The sequence below is a fragment of the Lethenteron reissneri genome, chromosome 16, assembly GCF_015708825.2.
Source record: "Lethenteron reissneri isolate LAM-NWPU_2019-01 chromosome 16, ASM1570882v1, whole genome shotgun sequence".
NCBI classification, from domain to species: domain Eukaryota; kingdom Metazoa; phylum Chordata; class Hyperoartia; order Petromyzontiformes; family Petromyzontidae; genus Lethenteron; species Lethenteron reissneri.
This window is the reverse complement of record NC_083794.1, coordinates 11,368,438-11,390,742: the sequence shown is the minus strand read 5'-3', so window position 1 is coordinate 11,390,742 and position 22,305 is coordinate 11,368,438. Positions and strand designations below refer to the sequence as shown.

The window sequence follows — 22,305 nt, the reverse complement described above, 5'->3', positions numbered from 1 at the left end:
GTGCAGAAATAGAAGATGGGTACAGATCTTTCAAAATCAATGGGCCCTATAAAATGATTTCCCTGGGTACAGGTATGAAAGAAAACAAGTTTAGCCCCCTTATTGCCCATAATCAAGTTTTTTTTCCCCCCCACCCCCAATGTCAGTTGATTTGATTCATGCTGTCAGCTTTCCCGTTTCAGTGTTTAAGATGTTAGCCATGACCGCATGTTGTGAGTGCCTCACATCTCCGTGATGTGCTCGAGCAGTGGCAAATACGCGTCTCAACAGTTGCCATTTGCAGCATCTACAGATGCAATCATTTATTTATATTAACAGCCCGGATTCCAAAAAAAAAACCGAAGTGCACAGGATGACTCGAATGTAGAATTTTACAATGGATAAAAATATAAACCTCGACCATCGGTGAACATAGAACATGGGCCAGCAACAGAAACCGGCTGTAAGCTTCAAACTGGAATGATAGCATTTCACTCGCATGCGGCAAATCATTTATAGTGTATATATTAAATAAATGATTGAGCTTGACCTGCATCACCGGCTGCTGGGTAGCATGTGGTATGAGGTGGGGCTGCACATTTGCATACACTCTGCTGCACTATTTGCATTGTACTGCAAACACATGTTTTTAGCCAAGTGGCATTTCGGTGGCATTGCCACCCTACTTTGGCCACATTTTTGGCGAATTGTGCTTGGCGTCGAGTGATTCCTCCTGGTGTGTGACGTACGGTATCAGTCGTGACTATTGTCGCCAAAGGCCAGGGAAGTAAAGAAATTTGCTGCTGCTGCTGCTCTTTGGCATTGAAGTCGTTTATTGTAGATGTATACAGTACGTCATTTACACGTGAGATATTAAATGTGGTTTTCATCCATTTCGCTGTCATTACTGTTGGACAGGTAGCAATTTGACTTAAAAGTAGTTAAAGCTGTCTGGTTCGAAGTGGATCAAGTTAAAAATGCTAATCACGTTGTTAGAAGTATGTCATCCGATAGCCGTTTAAGTTTTTTCGTTAATTGTGTGATTGCTGGCTTAAATGGCTTGTGAGGCAGATGAGTATGAAATGCCTCATTAAGATATGATTGTTTTAAAACTTTACTCATGGGAATATATTAGGAAATTGTATTATTAGAAATTGGAACGTGATACAATGCAAGTTATAATCGCTGGATTTACATTTGTGTGGAAACCATTTTGCTAATTTTCTATTCAAATTGTCCAGATGTCATTTTATATCTCCAAATTATGAAAATCTTTTTCATAGAAATTGGAAAAACAAATCCTAGATTCTTTGAAATGTAATTTCCTTGGCAAAGTGGTTATCTCTATCACAAGCTGTACATGAGCAGTGACGAAATCTTTTACCAATTTGAAATCGATAAGAACAAAGCTGTTCTTCATATAAAAATATGTTTATGAACCCCCATTGCTGGTCGTAGGCTGACAGCGTTAACCAAGCCTCCTTTGGCTGAGTAATGCAACGCAGGGGTTGACTACAATGGAGTTTGGTTATGGCCTTGTGCATGTCCTTGGTGCCAAAAAAATAATTTAGCCTCAGAATATATTTTGTTTTGGAACCCTAGACGAAGGGATTGGCCAGATTGAGAAGACTGGCTTTGGATTGCAGGGACATTAACAAGGATAAAGCTTGATTTTGCAATATCATCCAAGCAGTGCCGATCTGTGACTATAGCTCCAGCCTTGATAGTAAATAATAGGTATCAAGTTAGTGCTTTGAACGGTGAATTTATCAATTGTTTCACACTGTTCAAGATTCCCTTACACTTCAACACTGTATTGTAACCCAAAGATATAGGCCCCAGAAGTATTTTTTTTATCCATCGAATAGCACAACTGTTCTTTTTTAATGTAAGTTATTAAACATTGATGCTTTAGAATTTTATTAAATAGGTTGTTTGGCTTTTTCAAAGCAGTTCAGTGGAGCGAACATACATTTGTTGGTGAATATAAAATCACTGGTCTCTAAACGGAAATGTTCCTATTGGTCGACATTGTTGGCAGTAGAGGTGCAGCACAGAAAAACATCCATTGCTGTCCTGTACTCTGTTCACGTGTGCTGCCTGCCATTACAAACCCGCTCTGACCAGAGTGGTGAAGTATGGTTAAAACCCCCCAGATCCTGCAATGATTGGGAGAGGCCATCATCCAGCAGTGGGATTGACGAAGGGACTGTACATGTAGGTGGTTCTTTCACACTGTAAATCCAGCATGTTTATCAGCAAATTTGGGTGCAGCTTGCGTGTTCTGCTTTAAAAAAAAAGTGGAATGAAGAATGTGGCATTTAAAGTTGACATAAATGCTTGATTGGGAGGTCATCTGTCGAAGGACATGCAGTGCTGTATTTGGAAAACCTAGAAATGGCCTTCCACCATTTACCTTCACACACGCGGCGAGGCTACTCCCCGCGACTGGGAGCATTCAAGGGAAAGGTTTTTTTAGTGCGGTCCGGTTGCATTAATAAGCCGTGCTTTTTTGTGTGTGGTATTGGAAGCCTTATTATGAATATGTGAATTGACCCACGTTGTGAGTATTTAAGTTCTGTAACTTGCATCGGGAGTTGTATACACCCTGGTTGCTGTAAACTTCTCAACGGTGCTTGCAAAGCCTTTCATTAATGTATTATATTTGTTAAAAAATAGCTAAGCTTGGGGGGGGGGGGTGAATACGAAATATGTATTTGGAGTCATAATTGTTTAATTTGTCGATGTTTAGCTTTAAACAAAAAAATTCCTGCCAGTCGTAGTGTTTCCTGCCCTCTCAAATTGGGTGTGGCCATTTCGGTTGTAGGTTGATTAAAATATAAGGGGCAGTTCATTGGCTGTGGCGTACACAAGCAAGCAATGGCCGAAATAACCAGTAAAAACTAAGTTTTTCACTATAAATCCTTTATATGCGTGGCGGCTAGAGTCCTCTTGTCCTCTGGCTTGAGATGGCTGCCACCTATGGGTCAGATGATTGCATTGCACCATTAAGCAATTGGTAATTAAATATAATATTTTTGTCCTAAAAAGTGTACAATTTTGGAAAAAAAAAATTTCACGAACATTAATTGTCACGCACAACGAGTCTGTGTGGAAAATGTCAGCTCGATTGGATCACGGGAAGTGGGTTAAAAAACGACCGAAAGATTTGCACGGTCGTAAGCAAGCAAGCAAACTTAATATAAAGGATTTAAAAAATGGCATTGCTTTCACATTAAAAGAGATGAACTTCTAAATCTCAGGCCAATTATTTTATACAGTTGCCCTATATCTGAGCAAAGAAAGGGGGTAGTAAAATTCAATTAAACACGCACTGTAAAGTTAATGCGCTCGTGAGCACAACGCAAGCTGCCAAATGTCTTTTTATTGTTGGCACGTCTCACTGGCTATCGTATAAACATAGTTTTGTTTTTAAACGTGAATAGAAATGAAAGCGGCAAATTTGTCCGATTTAATTTTTTAAGTCCCTTTTAAAAAAAAATACCCACGGCTTGTAACCGTACTCCATATTCACATTGAAAATGAGACTTGGCACAGATGGGCAAACAGGGACACTACTACATGTAAAGAGAGTAGTAGTACCCCAAACAACTCCATAGACTTAACACTTGCGACTCGTGCATTTTCACGGTGTGCTTAGTGCGGGCTGGTGCACGGAAAACTTGCATATTTTTGATCCTCCTGCAGAGATTTTAGGGCCCACACCTTTTCTACCCACGGTTGAAGTTGACAGTCACCTGGCATGGCACAGTCAGCAGTGCAAGAGACACAAAGGGAAAAAAAACTGAATTTCAACTCCCAGAGTAAGCAAACATTGGTAATCTAATTTCACATCAACAGCACGCACAATTGGCGAACATCAACTTGTGCAAAACGTCAATTTTGAGACAGTCAGGTTTTTATCATTTGTTGAAAAAAAAAGAAACTGAAATCTGGTATTTTTGGTATTCTAATCGCAGCAACAGAGGGGAGATGCGCATGAATGAATGCAGAGCCCTGAATCCACAGGTGCAGATCTGTTGCGTGACGGCTGGAGGAATACCGTCTTCCAACGCTCCCGATTTAGGCAGGAGCTGTTCCGATTTTTTTACGTTTTACCGCACCCGAAGTTTAAAAGCAAATATTTCGTCAAAACTAAAGAAAAAAAATTACCTATTAATTGATACGATTTAGCTATGGAAATCGGTGCTTTGATAGAAGGGTTTGTTTTAAAAAGTACGCTTCAGTAGGCCTCACTAAAAACTCATCATGGCTTCAGTGAAATAAAGTTAAATTTATCATAAATATTCTTGGTTCTTTCACCTGATGGTGATTGCTTGTGTTGCAGTCGAAACGTCGTGATAATTTTATTGTTTTATATTTTTATTATTTTATTATTTACCTTCTACGTGACTTTAACGAAAGAACCAAGAATATGAATCCCTGCAGTCACGAAAGCTTTAACTCAAAATTATCATAAATACTTAGTTCATGAAACCCTGCGAGTGAAACTGCCCATTCGGAAAGCTGACGAACAGTTTGAATATCATTTATTGTTATGGTTTGTTTCCCTTGACTACGCACGGTCTCTTTTGTCAGTACAGTATTTTAGGGTGACTTTGCACAGTTCCTGCATGGTTGCCTCAGGTGTTGTAATATGTAAAGGAATAACTGTTTAATTCAGAACGTACCTAGACTGTTGAGAAAAGTGTTGCTTGGCGTGGACGCGTGAAGTCTCAAAGGGATGATTGTCGAAAATAACAATGGCATCGCAGCCGATGTGAGGGAATGTATCTGAGAGGGCCCCATCCACCGAGGAGATGGAGTGCTGAAATCGGAATCGGAACCTTGTATTTATCGTGGAGAAATCCGATGAGCTATGATGCTCCTTTTGTACCACAGTCGTCCAGGCGGGGCGGGTCAGAAAGTTACAGCGACAAACAATACAACAAACCATCGGAGCGCAAAGTGTATGAAAGGAAAGAAAATCACAGAAAAATAAATACGTCAAATAAGTTCTTGGCTCAGGCCGTGGGTGAATCGTTACATCGCAGGAGTGAGAGATAGCGGCTTCCTTGAGGAGGCCTTCATTCAGCAGTGGCTGATATTGACAATTACCTTGTAGTTGAGTATGAAATGTTTACAAAACCCGGGCTTTATTAATGTTGCGAGACGTCAGAGGCAGAGGTAACGTGTTTTCTCACTCAAAGAACCCGGAGAATGCTTACTCAACCCATAAAGTTGAAATGCCAGAGTGCTATTGTTGTAAGGCTCATAATGTGATAGCGTACCCACTGCTGACTTACTACAAACCCATATTAATTTTTATCAGCTCCGCGATTTGAACTAGATTTTTTAAAATTGAGTTGAACACTAAAGTACCGAGCTGGATTTCTCAGATGGCCCATTTAAAATGACGACTCAAGTGTGTTTTAAACCCCTCCAGGCTGTCATTCTCCATCAGGGAGTAAAGGCAGTAAGACAAGCTACGTAGAAGGCTGGAGTATTGTGCCGATTGTGCTGTAGTATAGCCTTACTATGGAAAGTTCCATTGTCTTTTAGTGCCTAGCAGTTACAAAACTTAGTTTCGAAATATCTAGGGGAGTTACTCTTTTTTTTTAGTTCATTTGTGGTCGAACTTTGCTTAGATTACACTGAAAAAGTTGCTTTCCACAGATGCGGCTGATTATTGCGAGGTTGCGTGAAGGCAAAATGGCTCCACAAAACATCGGTGCCATTACGGGAGTTGAGCTGTTTTGTCATATTGTAGTAACACGTGGGAGTCCAGGGATTTTATCATTCTCTGACCACCTGGCCTGCAATCGATCATTAAATCCATGCGGTCAGGTCTATAAGTAACATAAGAAGTATGTCAGGGGCTAACTTGGTCTGCTATTGATCATTCATGCCAAGCGGCTGAGTCTGACCAATATAATAGATTACTCAGGGACTAACAACCCCTAGTGTTTTAGCTAAGTTTTAGTACAGTACAAATGCCAAAACGACACCCCCCCCCCTCCGCGTTTGGACGATTCCCTTGGGTTTTGGGTTAATGGTTCCATTCATCAACTGATTCTGTCTGCGCCCTTATCGTGCGACACATCTCCGTAGTGGTATACATGTGGGATATATAGTTCAATAAACAGTTCTATAGTAGAGGTCATTGATTCCTACTTGCACAATTAGATGAGTATCAGCATCAGCAGAATGATTTAATATTTGAATGTATTCATCGTTGCAGCACTGCAAATACAGTGCATGCACACGGGAGTGTTGGTTACAAGGTCATGTTTGCTGCTACACTGAGATTGCATGAAGAAAGTAACAAAATGCATATGAGTACGGAAGACAAGAATACACTCTTTTACCAACGTTATTCACAGTGACAATAGCAGATGGTTTGTGAAAACTGGATTGTATAAATAAAGGCGCAAACAATATTGGAAAAATATAATTGATTGCTGATTTGCTGATTACATTGACATGAAAACAGACAATGGACTTAAACTATTGGAAATTATTGAATAACTTAATTAAAGATGCAAAGCTGGTTTGAAGATAAATTTGAAATGTAGACATTGGTAAAGAGCATGGAATAAAAGCTGAAAAGGGCACAAATAAGCATGGAAATGTGCGTGCTTTGAATTACGCTGACAGACAGAGAAACTCGCGGAACAGATAACATACACAGGGTAGAGACATTGACTTTCAAGAAACGTAAGTGGGTTTGGGCAGTACATGTCAAGGGTGCCACAGCAGCGAGATGTTAACCACCTCGCCTGGTACACAGGAGGTCGTGGGTTCGATTCCAACCCTGACACCTGTTGTATGTTCAGAGTTTGCCTATCTCTCTCCCCGTGGCCGTGTGGATTTTTATCTAGGTTCTCCGGTTTTTCCCTCCACATTTAGAATCGACGTGCGTTTAAGAGTATTTGGCTGCTATTAATTTCCACGTAATAAGCCACTTCGTTGAGCTATCATTTGTCGCCAGGTCGCTTCTGAAAAAGAACTCTACATAGCTCAGTAGACCTTACCTGGTAAAATAAAAAAAATGTTCATAAGGGAATGATGGCCGATGGTCGAGATCGATGAAGGAATGGCGGCCAATGGATGGAACACATCGAAGCAGGCATCCAATGCCGGAGCTAGATTGACCGTTGCATTGCGAAACCGTGAGGGATTGCTATGGATTTTCGATTATTGATTTTATCCAGCAGTGTATCAATAAATGCTGCTGCTGATGATGATAATGCACAATGAGCAGAACTCTGTCTTGGGTTCTAGTTAGAACCTGAAGTGTGTCAGTTAGGGGTGAGATGGAGCGCTTGGTTTTGTGCAGTGCAGCCCGGACAGAAAAAACAAACCTCGCTTGATGGTATGTCTGCATGAGCTGCATTTGCAGAAAAGTGTGCGGATTGCTTTCTTGGTCCAGGCTAAAGCTCTAAAGCTGCCCATTTGAGTAAAAGATGTTAAGACGTAATGCCACCACTTTTCGGCCCCACCCTTCTAATGCTCTTACAGAATATCGATAAGCTTTGCTGTGGGCTTTCCTCGACTGTGCTTGGGTGATTTGAGGGAAGTGTGGCTATCTGGCTAGAGCTGAGAAAAGCTTGTGAGGAGGCAGGGGGGCAGTGATGCAGAGGAAGTGGAACAAAGTACTAAAAAAACATCTTAGCACAGAAACCAGCCAAGGGCTTGTGCTTAGTATATCTTAGCAGTGATTGAGTTCATGGCAACTGCAGATTAATTCTTTGTGATTGGTGCTTCGCTCTAAGCAAGTATTGCTTTATATGGAAATAAAGCCTGGCTTAAATAAGTCGTTCAAGAGCTTTGCCATTTTACCTGAATCTTTGGTGAATTCAATTATAAGTGTTGCATTCAATATCGGTTGCTAAAAGCAATGGGAAATAACGTTTAGTTTGTATTCATGAAAAAGGCGTGATTTAATATTTGATAAAGTGTTTTTATTTATTTATGAATGCCTCTAGGAGTAAATTACATTACAGGAAAGCAGTAATGCATGCCACTGAGGCTGTCAGCTGTCAATGAGGGATTTTCTATTGACCCCAGAAGGTATGTGCAGCGCTAGAGCCTGCCCTGACGTCACTGTTGTACACACTCTACAAAGTGTCACTTTTCCCAGAAAGACCACCTTCTGGTGTGGGAAGTCGAGCGACGCTACAGGAAGTTTACTGTTGCTTTTGAGCCCTTTTGGTAACATTGTAACATATCTTTTTTTATATTCTTAGGTTTTTTTCGGTAAAGTCACGTAGGTAAAAAATTTTAATTGATAAAAGTAAAATAAAAATAAAATTAAAATCACGACGTTTCGGAGGCAACACAAGCTTCCGTCTTCAGGTGGAACCGTCACAGCACGATTGCTGTATCACTTGATCACTTGATACAGTTATCGTGCTGTGACGGTTCCACCTGAAGACGGAAGCTTGTGTTGCCTCCGAAACGTCGTGATTTTTATTTTATTTTTATTAATTAAAAATTTTTACCTACGTGACTTTACCGAAAAAACCTAAGAATATGAATCCTTGCAGTCACGAAAGCTTCAAATCTAGAATGTCTTTTTTTGCCGAGGTTAAGCTAAATTGTCATGCTTGGTTTCATCTTCGTCCGTCATTATCAGCTGTGATCTAGCCACTCCTCATCTGTACGCTCCCTTTTCGTTATCGGTGTAATTCCAAAGTTGAAACTTCTTTGCGCACTGTTAGCTTTTATTACATATTTTTTAAATCTAAAATTAGATCATATACACTGGAATCAATTTCCCTTGGGTATATTTGGTATACATTGGTATATATACATGAGTATATTTCACGTTTTTTCATTAGCAAGTTCACTTTTGCAAATTCATCTTTATTTTATAATTTTGATCCCAGTCTGCCTGCAATAAGCGGTCTTGGTATACATACTCTGTGGTCTCAAGTTTCCTCCCTCATCTTATATATCTCGGAAATCAAAACCATTTATCACGTGAAGAGGAGGAAGTTAATTTCTCCCGTTTACAGTGGAGAATAACATCTAAATCTCCTGGACCCGATCAAAGAAGCGCAACCAGTTTGTTGGAGCAAAATTAGCAGACCTATTTACTCGTTGTTTACACAGAAATGGCATAAACATAAATAATAAGAGCATTAAACATTTAAGATGTTCTAATGACCAGTCATCATAAAAAGCAATGGAAGTGAACTATGGCAAAAGGCATGGTTTAGTTGAAATTAAATCTCCGCAAGTTTTTATTGGACAAGCGCGCACGGTGCTGGAGATATCGCCAAATGTATGCCTCTCACGTGACTGAATTTGTTTGGAGAACAGTTTTGACATGCACTTAACATGTCATTCATTTGTAGCCACCGCTCATCATTTTGTAGGGGTATGGCTGATGTAGGTGCGGTACTTTTTTTTGGGAGATAATTTTCACAGTTAACGTGTATCTTCTTTTGATTTAAATCTTTCGTGACTGCAGGGATTCATATTCTTGGTTCTTTCGGTAAAGTCACGTAGAAGGGAAATAATAAAATAATTAAAATATAAAACAATAAAAATTCTCACGACGTTTCGACTGCAACACAAGCAATCATCATCAGGTGTGAAATCCACAGCAAGAAAATTTTAAAAACCGCCACTTTTTTCAAATTTTGAAAAACTGCCACTTTTTTCAAATTTTCTTGCTGTGGATTTCACACCTGATGATGATTGCTTGTGTTGCAGTCGAAACGTCGTGAGAATTTTTATAGTTTTATATTTTTATTATTTTATTATTTCTCTTCTACGTAACTTTACCGAAAGAACCAGGAATGTGTGTATCTTCTTCTTTCACGCGTTTGTCCCACTCGTGGGGGGTCCGCTGTCCTTTCCCACCTTCTCCACACTGCCCTGTCCTGCACAGTCATCGTGTACACGTGTGTTTCGTTCTTCTCACTTTCCACAGTTTTTGCTCTCTTCACTTTTGTGCCAGTCTCCGCTCAGCTGCACAGTCTTGGCTTGTTTATTAAACAACAACAACGACAACAACGCCTCCGATCGGCACGCTTTGGCTACGTGCGATGCGAAAGAAGTTCAGCAATATACATACATCTACCCCATCTGTCTCTTTTTCCAAGCCACTGTGCTTCTCTGCTTGCTGCATACCTTAACACCCAGCGTTGGTGATCTTGCAATGATGGCTCGGCCTGTGAGTTTAAAAGCGAGTGGATCACTTCCTTGTTTTATTCACTTTGGTCACGGTTGGTGCTCGGCTTCTGAGCTGCCTTAAATGCAGCAAACCGGCGTGTTTGAAGTCGCGTTACGCGTTTTAAGCAATATCTATTTTTGATTCCGGGTCTGCCTATAATTATTATAAAGTTTGAATTTCCTAAAATATATCGGTGATCTCGCTTGTCGTCGTCTCTATTGATAATCTTGTTGATCCTGGTCCACGGCCAATAACTGCCATATATTTCCATAGTCTGTGAAGTGTTTTCCAGTTTCGTCCCTCCAACTGGCATCTTTATTGTTTTAGCAAACTTTTTTGTTGTACCCGACTTGTCTTTTGGTTATATATATCTCTTGAGCCTAACTTTGTAGCCTTCTGTTTAATAAGTTCTCCAAATGAGGTATGCCTTAGAGCAGGGGTCGGCAACCAAAATAACAAGAAGAGCCATTTCTTTCCAATTCGGTACAAAATTCAGTATTTCAAGAGCCGCAATGCATCTGAGTACATACGTACTCATCGTCAAGAAGCAGCCCGTAAAGAGCCGCATGCGGCTCCGGAGCCGTAGGTTGCCGACCCCTGCCTTAGAGAGAGAGATAGGATCATAATGCATGACAGATTCTTAACATTTGTGGACATTGTATGCTGGTGTATTGAAAAAAATATCGTTTATGCCAGCAGTTAACTAATTTTCATATGATTACGAGGAAGTTCCAGATGCCACACTTGCCTTTCACAGTATGGAAAGAAAGGAAAGCTTCTGGACAAAACATTGTTTAATTGTGGAGATTATCAAAGAAGTGGAACTGCTCGTTTGAAGAAAATTTGTGAACATTTATTTTTACTAAATCTTGACACACGAATGAATTTACCTCATGCGTGGAATGATGCCTCGACAATTGTTCTATTCAAAATGGTGATAAAACTAGCTTGGAAGAATTCTAGAACATTAGCCTCGTATTGCATTTATATAGATTCTAATGAAGACTAAGAGCCCAACCAACCGCATGAGATGCAAGCTGAAGTTGGGTAAGTTTCTCCACCACTGAGCAAGAATGTACTTGTTCATATTCTAGCAAAGGTCATCGCTTTTCAAATACCATCATGCCTAGCCTCTGTAGACTATTAAAAGCACATTTAACTTAGTTTAAATTGTGCAATCTTTTAAACTATCACAAAGGCCTGGATAAAATGAAAATAACTATTTATAATTAATAACAATTTTCAAACAAACAATGAGCAGCTTTACTGAGATTTCATAAACAATTTTAGCACAATAGATTTGGGAAGCTTGCGCCAAAGTTACTTACGGCACATTGTGTCTGAAACCTTGGAGTTGCCCTTGATATCTCGTTCTTTTTCTCTTTTCACATCTCAATTCTGCAGGACCTTGTACGTCCCATCCACGCAACATCTCTCGCATCTGCTATTTCCTTACCCCAGCTGCTGCTGGAGACGCTTTTCCATGCCGTCATCGCATTTCCAAGCAACTCTTCTTCTCGGTGTCCACAAATCCATCATTCCAAGCTCTAGATGATCCCAAAACATGCTGCTTTTTCAGAGTCTTAATAGGAATATGTATTTTTACAGGAGGAATCCGACGAACTATAAAGCTCTTGTTGACAGATGTCCAGTAAGTAGAATTGTCGCCCACGCAAGTAATAAATGCCACATCACCCCAATACTCAAATCCCACCACCGATTCTCAGTCCACTCCTGGGTCAATTTAAATAGCTTCCTCCATGGATATGCACATACCCATCTCTCCACTCTTATCTTACTCTGCTCTTCACTGTGTGCCCTCCCTGTTCTGGCAACCGAGGATTTCCATTGAAGTTTCCAGTGAACTTTTAGTCAGGGGGAAGTTGCTCATTCTCCTCTGATGAAGTCCAAAACTCCCCCCCCCCAACCATCTGTGCTATTGACTATCTGTCATTTTTCAACTCCCAATCCAAACATGCCCATGTGTATTTCTACAGCATCGGATGCAGGTCATATTCTGTAGCCCATATTTTCCCAATTTGTACGTTTGTGAACATTTGGAGAAATGAAGACGGCAACGCAAATATAAATTGCAGATTTGCTGATGAAATAGTCGTCTAACAAATGCAATTAACTGTAGGAAAGGCATGATTTGTGGTCTAGATACTACACGAGTCTTTTTTATCGGACAAGCTCATACCGGAGATTTGAAGCTTTCGTGACTGCAAGGATTCATACTCTTAGGTTTTTTCGGTAAAGTCGCGTAGCTAAAAATAAAAATAATAGAAATAATTAAAAATATTTTTTATTTATCTTTTTAAATTTTTTTACCTACGTGATTTTACCGAAAAAACCTATGCGTATCATACCGGAGATCTTACCAGATCTCTACCTCCTGACTACATTTATTTCAAGAACAGTTTGATGTGCACTTTCAACGTCGTCTATTTATGGTCACCGCTCGCCGTTTGTAAAGGGTATGGCTACGATATTCGTAAAATACATTTTGGAGGGGGGGGGGAGGGAAATGAAAATATATTCTCGAAGTATCTTAAGTCTTTCACTTCCAGCATTGTGTCTTTTTTTAAATCTTCACTCTCGTGCCAACCTTTGCTCACTGCACTTCTTGGCCTGTTTATGAAACGCCAGAAACAACATGTACAGTATATCCCACCACCGCCAGGAGCAGCGCCTTTTGTCAGAACAACACTGTGCTTCTTTTTGCACGCTACTGCACCCTGCTGCTGCTGCTTTCAGCATAAATTAAACCTCGCCTGTTGACCAAGCCCTCGTTTAAAAAAATGTGAGCCGTTAACAAGTTCCAAGCTTGTTGTTGGCCACTGACATTTCTCAAGCTTTTGATCCAGCTATAAAATGTGTCATACTTTGCTTGCACTGTAGTAGAATAATTGCATGAACAGGGGGTATTTTTTATTGCCATAGCCGTGATGATTTTTACGTTGACAGGAATTACACTCGCTCAACTGCCCGCTCACTCACTCAATCACTCAGTCACTCAGCCACGTTCCTTAAATATGAACACCTCTACATGTTTTGCGAGGCTTAATACTTCTTTTCGGATTGGTCGTTTGGTTGACGCTTAATTCGAGTGCCGGTGCTGTTTCTTTTTACCGACAGAGTTTTTTTTTACACTCTTTACAAGCTGTTGGGTCTGGTCGCTGTGCGTTTGTGGTGCGATGTCGTTTTGAAGAGTGGCAATTGCAAGGCCCCGGTATTTGAAGCTGTGTGTGATAGTGACACGTTCGAGGATTGCAATCATAGTTGTAGTTTTGCATTTTTGTGGTTTCGTGTACAGAGAAGAACGCGCATGAGAACCTGTTGCTGACTGATATTATTTATTTTTAGGACCACTAAGTGTTGGAGCCTCTGCCAACTTACCAACTCCCATTCCTGCGTACAATAACTTGTTTCAATATTCAAATTTACAAAAGCGTGAATAACCATTATTGCTTTATTTAGCTTCCATAAATTGTGTTTATAAGCGCTGTCAATTATTTATATTATGGAACATATTCCCAGTGTACCCAAACCTGACTGGAAATTGTCACAATTCTAACCCAGCCCACAATTCACAAACCACCAATGTTTATTCTACCTATAAGAATATTAGCCGCTGATGTGGTTCAGTGTAGTTGCACTTTTGTGAACAAGAATGTGGTTCATAATCCAGGATTTTTGAGTTAGATCGCGTAAATATAAATATGTTGTTCAACCCGCCACTACCCAACACAGCCAATTAGTAAGGTTTGTCTCGTAAACAGAACGTGGCCAATTCGTTACTAGTACAGCAACACCGCTGTTTTGGAGAGCAAATCCACAACATTTACAATCTGATTGTTTTCTCTCCAACACAATAATGAACGGATCGGGCCCAACAGACTGTGTAACATGGACACACTAGTAGTCGGTCTTGAAACGGCTTGCTTTTGTCTCACGCGAATATTTGATTTGTCACCACGCTCCCAATTTTCTAGAGCATCTCTGTGGATACTTTGGCAAACTACGTGATGTCGTGTGAATCTGAGCCGTGTGTGGCAGTCCCTCAAGAAACGAAATTGAAAAGAGAGCAAATGTTTTTTTACGTTTGCACTTTTTGGGGCCTTAAGGTTATGTTCCGAAGCCCAGTTTGTCGATTTTTGAGCCCAGTTTTCTTAACATTTCTTGTGGATTACACAACAGGCCACATGTTAAATAATATCTATGCAAGCCAATTCTACCATGTACCTGACCACTGAAGCCTTGGCATGGTAAGCATGTTGTCAGATCTACCATTGTTCGGAAAACATTGGTGGAGCACGGGAGATAGATGTACCATGATGTGACAACATGTGAATTTATAAATCACTAAGCTGAATGTGCAGTCACCGGGGAAAACAATGTTTACTCCATGTATTCCATTTAATTTTAGGTTTAATATCACTGACCTCCTTTAGCAATGTGGCAGTGAGGTTGTGACCTAGAATGTTTGGGGATGATCAGAGCATGTAAAGGTATCGTCTCAGCACGATCCTATCGAGATTAGGGTACTGTTGAGCCCTTATGCACTGTATTTGCATTTGCCTTAAGCAACGGAGGTGTCACCTGTGTAAATAAAACTGCTGGATAATTGTTCATTTGAGAGTCTTGCCCTAAAGATGCTTAACCATGTTAACCAACACGGTGACGAACCCTACGCTTTGCAAACATCCGTCTCTCAAAAAATAATAGGGGGCTGGTGGCAGTCTTGTAAATTGCGTCATTCGCATCCTGGGTGAATGCATTTTCTCAGCTGTAATAGATTTCAGTGGCACAATTGTCATTGGCTTTTTTTTTTGCGAAATAACTTTTGAACGCTACGAATCGTTTTGAAGGAGAATGTTTATTACGTGTTATTTTTATCTTGCACGTCGTCCAAAGTTGTAAACATGCCCTAATGGCGGTGGCACGCAACAACACCCTCGTTAAAGTGTGGGCAAGGTGCGGTGGTGAATGTGGCGGCGGGCTTGCGCGCCGTGCTTGTTTCACCGGTGGCTGCAGGTGTCTATCAAGCGTCGTGTTCCCAGGCCGAATTCGCAGCTGGCGGACGGAAGGCCGCCAAGTTTGTCTTGCTTTTCCGCCAGCCCCATCGGGCGTGACGGCGTGTCCCATAGCCCCTTTGCTTCCCGTTCACAGCACGGCCCTTTTTTTACAATACGAAAGTGAACACTTTTTTGTCTAATAGCTCTTTTGGAGAATACGTTCCCCTTGAGTTGTGAACTGCATAACGGTGTCTTGCGTCGGAGTGTCGTCGGTGCTTTGCGGCGATGTATTTGCGCGATTTCAGAATAAGAATCTTGATTTACACTGGAGGAATCCGATGAGCTCCAGAGCTCTCTTCTTCGCAAGTGTCCAGTAGGTTTATTTTGGTGCGCGAATGTAAAATAAAAGGGAACGTTCCGTTTTTTATTAATTAATGTACGCTTGAAGTTGTGACTCGATTTAACATGTAATTTAAAGAGTGCGATTTTAAGTTAAGTCCAAATTGTGTACATAGCTAACGTAAAGAAACAGTACCGTATATGTATATTTTGGCTGTGAGTTCACTTGTTTATTTGATGCCTCACTCGTTTACCACCATAGGGCCAATGTTTACATATCAACAATTGCCAAGAGTCACATCATTTCCCTGCACCTACGATTAAGCACGGTTGGCTTCTTAGCGGTGCGAAAAAGACGTTCACCATACATACGTACATAACATCTAGTATTTGAACAGTGTTGGCACAGTGTGGTTCATGCACTGCGCTATGAACACGGTGACCTAAGTTTGATTCCTGACCACAGCGAAAATGATATCTGAACGGGTTTTGGGCCCCTTTTTCACCAACCCCTCATTGACCAGCATGGGGAAGTATGTTTAGACATCCTCTGACCAACACATGGGGGAAGACCTTCATCCATCAGTGGATTGACAAAGGACAGTTATTGTTTATACAGTACGAGCATCGAAAAAATTGCACTCGGTTGTAGACGTTTCCATCGCATTAAAAGAAACGGATGTTTAAAAAAAAGTACTTTCCAATGTTTAAGCGGCACTCTCTTTATCGAAGCCACTGCATTATCGCCGTGCAGGATGAGTTAATTGGGCAGCGATTATTACTCGTCTTACATTGGGAATTTACATCGTGTAACTTAACACGACGTTTCCCATTGTCTTTGCCAGCTGGTTGCAGTGAAGTAAAAATTCATTCGCTTTTGGCAGTAGTCCCCGAAGCAGGTTGGTGAAGGCGCGACCCTGCAATTGCTTTGCTTGCTCACGCTACTGCTGGCAGAAGGGCCTCCACTATAGAGGGGATTTCTGGGGAGTATTTGGTCTACTCTGACACGTGAATCAGACGTCTTGGAAGAGATGGGCGTGCCCGCACGTGACCTACCCGATCGTCTATGGCGAACCCATTCGTACTGCTGGGTGGGCAGAGGCACGGGGGTGGGTTAGGAAACTTGCACTATTGTTTCTCTCACTGCGATGATGGACTCAAAACTAGAGGGGTTAGTGTGACCATTTCACCATGGCAACTCCCTTCACATGTATGTTGAACTTCATCAGAGGTGCGGGGCCAGGACAACAAACCAAACATAAAAGGCAGTTTTAAATAAATTCGTTTTCGATTTAGATTTGAAACGTGCAGTTCCAGTCACTTTCTAATATCGGAAGGAAGAGCGTTCCAGACGGCCGCAGAAGCGCATCTGCAAGCACGCAATGTTTCGTAGACAAACATAAATCGTGCGTCAAATATGTTAAGATTACTTGGTCTTTTGAGTCTGGAAAATGACAATTATTTAGCAGTTTAGGCTTATGTCCGTTTTGTGCACTGGCAGAACCAATGAGTAAGTCTTTACTTACTAACAACTCCTATAATTTTTCATTGCTGGAGGGGTTGCCTTCCCTATCTGAAAATCCTGGCTCCGCCATTGGTTTTGTGAAGGTGCCTGCACGCGATTACTCATTCCTTGTTTTAGGTCGGCACATTATTTTCTATTCCATTGTAACTTTTGTGAAAGTAAACAAAACCACTCGTGTAACAAATTAAGTTAATACGCAAACCTAACACGTATGAGATGGAACTTGTTCCCACGCCTGTTGCTCAGAGAGACTGTCCGTTCTAACTTGCAAGCCCTAAGCTGTGTGCTGTGTAGCAGCGTGCCAGTGCTTCTGCGTGCGTTCTCCAAAAGCTGTGTTGCTCGTAGGAATTGTAACGCTGAACAAGAGCAGAGGAGAAGTGAAGTGAAGTGCGCCATTGTAACGTGAAATGTGCAGTTTGGGTTTTGACACTGCGTTAACACATTCCTGCGGAGGGAGCTGGTAGGAACGTTGGGTTGCTCGGTCAATGGCCAGGGTCAACGGCGGCGTGGTGTATTCCGCAAATATGCCCGACTGTGAGGGCGGGCACAAGCCGGCGTGAGTAGGTTAAACGTTGAGTTTTATAAGGGCACCACGGTGTAACCAGCCCCTTCCCAAACAGCCCCACCCCTCCCACCCCCCACCCAGCCCCACCCTCCCCACCCAGCCCCTCCCCACCCTCCCCTCTCCACCCAGCCCCACCCCTCCCATTTTTTGATGCAGGACGGACACAATAATTCCCTGTGGGCTGGGGGAACCAGGTGGTTCCTACCAGTATAATATTACAGTGTTTGCTGACAAAATGCCTTCTGCACTATGCCGCCCATCAGTCGCCATGCCTATAGAGGGGTGTGTAAATATCATTCAGGTGTTTACGACACATTTTCGCAATCAAGTTTGACATTTTTTCCCAGTAAATACAAGCTATGGTCATTATAATTGGCTTTCAGTGGAACAGAAAAGTCTCGTCTCTGGAGAAAATGGAAAGCATTTAGTGTTAACATTCGTGCCATTAGGACCTTTTTTTTTAGTTGGGGGGGGGGGAGGAGGTTGAATGACGACCGTTTTTGCAGCCAACGGTCAAAGAAAATATAAAAATATCCATCGCCAAGGTGGATTCCACGTCCATTTGATGGCTGAAAACTGCAAAGTTTGAATGTTTCAGTTGTAGTGTACGTAGGGTGTAGGATTATTTTCGACTGTGCTGTACAGCTCTGTCCTGCGTGAATTAAGGTACCGAGGAGAGGGGGCTCGCAACATATGCAGAAAAACGTCGGACATAAATACAGAACAAAACGCGGTAACAACCTCGAAGCACATTGGAGGGCAAATGTGAACGTTGAGTTTGTCTACAAATGGTGGCTTTGAGTGAAACGGGCAGGGGCCACCTCTTCACCACACAGCCAGTGGCAAAGGAGCAGATCCGTAATAACTTTAAATAAAATTAATATTTGTTTGAACGTTGGGTAGCATTTGATCAGTTATATTTAGCAACAACAATAATAATGTCACTGAGTCCGCTTATGGAATATGGACGAGTACAGTATTGTGGGGAAACACACGGAGTGTTTCGCGCACTTGGGCTGTGAACCCCGGTGACCTGAGTTTGATTCCCGGTCACGGCTGAAATTAGTTGGCGAACGATAACTGAACCGGTCCTGGGCACCCCATTCACCAACCCGCACTGACTGCTGTCGCGAGGTCTGTTCAGTCAACCCCCATGACCGGCAACTGCGTGGTTTGACAATGGGACTGTGTGAAGTATTACGTAATAATTCTATAACACGACATTAATTTAAATTGTGAGTACTTTTAATATTTTTTTAAATTCATTAAATAAACACGCACAACAGAAGTGTAGGCGTCCCTCGATATACGGAACAGAAACGTTCCTCAAAAGTTGTCCGTAAAATGACGTCACTTAAATTGAACCCGGTTTTCCCTATTGGCTTCCAATGTGTAATTGAAGATTGCGTTCTTACAGAAAAAAAATGCAGCCCCAAGATGTAATAAAATCGCAAGTAAAAAGTGGCGTACATTTTTTTTAAGCAAATCTTTCTTGAAAAAGTTGTATCATTTTATGATAAAATATTCATAGTTGTGCTCAACAATAGTTCGCGGGAAACCAGTACTAGTGTGACAGGCACGTGCATACGACCTGGAGCAGCATGACATGATGCATTGTTCGATTAAGTATATTTGGTAATGTGGGCCCCTCGACGAGATTAAATACCTCGCCTGGTATACAGAAGATCGTGGGTTCAATCTCGACTGGTGCCTGTATATTTGGAGTTTGTGTGTCTCTCTCCCCGTGGTGGTGTGTCTTTTTCCTCTGGGTCCTCCGGGTTTTCCTTCCACGTTTAGAATCAACGTGTGCTGAGAGTATTTGACTTATAAATTTCCACGTGGTAAGCCACTATCTTGAGCTACCATTTGTGACAGCCAGGTCACTTCTAAAAAAGAGATATATTTAGCTCGGTAGGTCTCACCTGGTAAAATAAAAAAATAAAAAGATTTACAAATAGAATAGGAATGGAAAAAAAACCATACCAATATGCTTAAAGACGAATGTTTTCAATCGGTGCGTGTTACGTGCTATGATGCATAGATTGGAAGCACAGACTTGACTACAAGCTAAAGGATATGCAAATACACGTATAGAGAAGCATTTTGGGAATTTACACTTAGATATAGGAAGAGGAACACATTGGTGAGAGGAGTTGCGCAAGTTAAGAGACATGATAGGATACGTGAAGAATGTAGGTGGGCCGGGTAGGGCAAGACACGTGGTGGGCAAGGCTGGGGTCACAGAATTGCAGCCAAAAGAGGGAAACTCGCCCAAGAGGATAACCATCGCAGGGGTGGAGTGACGAGATCTGCTCATCCGCAGGAGTGAGATGGACCGTGTCGTCGCGGGACTGTGATGGGTGGCGACAACGTGGGGAGGATTTCATCCAGCAGTGGATGAACCGTGGCTGAGAATGACAACAGAACCACCACATTTCTCTCTCTCCCAATGTGAATAACCCCAAATTGAAATGCAAGTTGGGACTTGTGATGTCTAGCTATTTTAATTAAAGTTTCCCTCATTTATTTAAATGCTCTTAGTAATTTGATATCACGCAACGAGTGAACGCGGCAGTCATAATAAAGATTACAATGCAGTAAAAGTGATTGAGGTTCTCAATTCGATGCAAGAGGTCTATCCTTTTTTCAACATCGTGGTCAATAATGTAGTCACTCTTCACAGCTGTACAATGCTTATCATGCAATTGAGCGCACGTATCGTGAGCCTCAGAATCGATCGATTCATTGTTACACCTCTAAAAGTGTGGTTGGGTACATTTTAAATGTTGAAGTCGTGCTTAATAACACAACCGTGCATTTAGAATTATCTATTTTGCAAGAAGATTATTTAATGCAGGGACTCCCCTACTTACGAGCATTCGACTTCCAAACTTTCAGAGATGCGTACAAACCTGTCCATATGTCCAGTTGCCTATTTGCACTGCGTTCCACCGCCATGGTGGTGGCATCTCCATCTGCAGACCACGAAACCAGTGACATCTACATCCAAAAGCGATTATACAACTTTTAAAGCCATTCCCCCATGTTTAGTGTACATGGCGTACAGCATGTTTGGAATCGACAGGAGTAAAGTTGGATTTGCGAACAGACCTATGGAACCTAACTCGTTTGTAAGTAAAGGAGTCCCTGTAATACACAAAGTTGTATTGAAATATGGAGGACATTATTTATCAATGTGCAAGTGGCCTGGCAGAGCATTGCGTGTCTGATCCAGATAAGCAGCTTATAGCGCCGCAAGCGAATTATTTGAGAGAAAAAGAAAAAGATATCGCAGTTAAGTATTATCTTGGGGTGCATTGTAGTTCATTATCGTTGTTTTAATGGTTCCTTACTTCACTGGTGGGATACAATGGAAGGTGTGTAGGTGTGTTGAAAATCATTTCTATTCAAATGTATTGAGATTCACCTGGGACTGGTCGTTGCTCATGAATAACAATTGAAAATTGAAAAGGCAGATAACATTTAATGAAGCAACGCAAACCGCATTCACTGGACGTGACATGAATTGATGTGGGCAACCAAATTTGACCCAAACTGTCACCGGATTTTTTTTTGTACGTAGACTTTTTAAGATGCGGTTAAGACCGCAGGGAATCTCTTACATTAGGGAATATGCTTGCTATTATTAATGCGTCTGCAAGTTTATTTCGCATATTTTATTTCAGTTAGGTTTGTACTTCTTGTGCCTTCATTTAAAAGTTTTTATAGCTTAAAAAAAAAGGGGGGAAAATCTGCTGATTTGCTGATGTTACGGGCGTTGTGCACACAAGTGGCTGTTGTGATTGCCGGTAGCGCGTGTACTTGTTGGATGATGTGTTTTTGGGATTGTACGAGAGAAACCGGACACCCAACCCGTCCAGTGCCAGGTACACGGTTGATGCATAGTGACCGGCACGCTTGTTCAAGGTGTGTTGCATGTGGCTGGGCCACTAGGCGCGAGTGGAAACACGATGAATGTTAAATTCTACGTGGGGTTTTTTTCTCCCTTTTTTAACCTACCTTTTATTCTCAAAATTAACACGCAGCACCAAGAAAACGCTTTCCAATCTATTTATAGGAAATAAATTGATTCTTACATTGATTAACGCTCTCACGAGAATGTTACTTTGTTTGAATCGCAAACGCGGTGTACGATTTAAGCAACTTGTATAGAACATAGAATGTTTTTCGTGCCTCGCTTATCAGAGGCACAATTTCTTTGGACAAAATGTCTAGTTTCTAATTGATAGGTAGATAATAATGCAGACTGGCCCGGTTTCACAACCAATTTAGAGTTTTGACTAAACATTTTCACCGATGCTCTGCTCTTTCGCGAAAGCTGTGGAAAGTTTAGTATTTTGATGCTTTGTTTTTTTTTCATGATTTGAATAGGTGATTTTCTTGTTTTAAACATCATGTAATAAGCTTGTTTTAATATTGAAAGACCTTGAAGATAAAGCATAATTAATAGTGTCATAATAGAACTAAATGAGGATTTGGCGAAATGTATATTTCCATCTGTTTTGTTTGTATTACTGGAACGCAACTTTGTTGTAAATGTGTTGCAGGCTATGTAAATTGAAAACGTCGTGCATCTCCATTGTATTCTCATTTTATGACTTGTACTTTAAAAGGAAGCATTCAAATTAGCTATTAATTTACTCACGATGGCCGTAATGAATCGCTGGAGTCT

The 22,305-nt window shown here is 41.3% G+C and overlaps 1 protein-coding gene across 3 annotated transcripts in view; it reads left to right on the top strand.

Annotated features, from left to right (window-relative positions):
- NR3C2 (nuclear receptor subfamily 3 group C member 2) overlaps positions 1-22,305 on the top strand; it is an 88,766-nt gene that overhangs the window by 5,496 nt on the left and 60,965 nt on the right. Inside the window, exon 1 of one of the 3 annotated variants that reach the window (XM_061552406.1) lies at positions 18,161-18,278. The exons of the other annotated variants lie outside the window; for them this stretch is intronic. The gene's annotated coding sequence lies outside the window, so the exon portion shown is untranslated. Of the gene's footprint in view, positions 1-18,160; positions 18,279-22,305 lie in introns of those variants that run through there. 3 annotated transcript variants of the gene reach the window in all.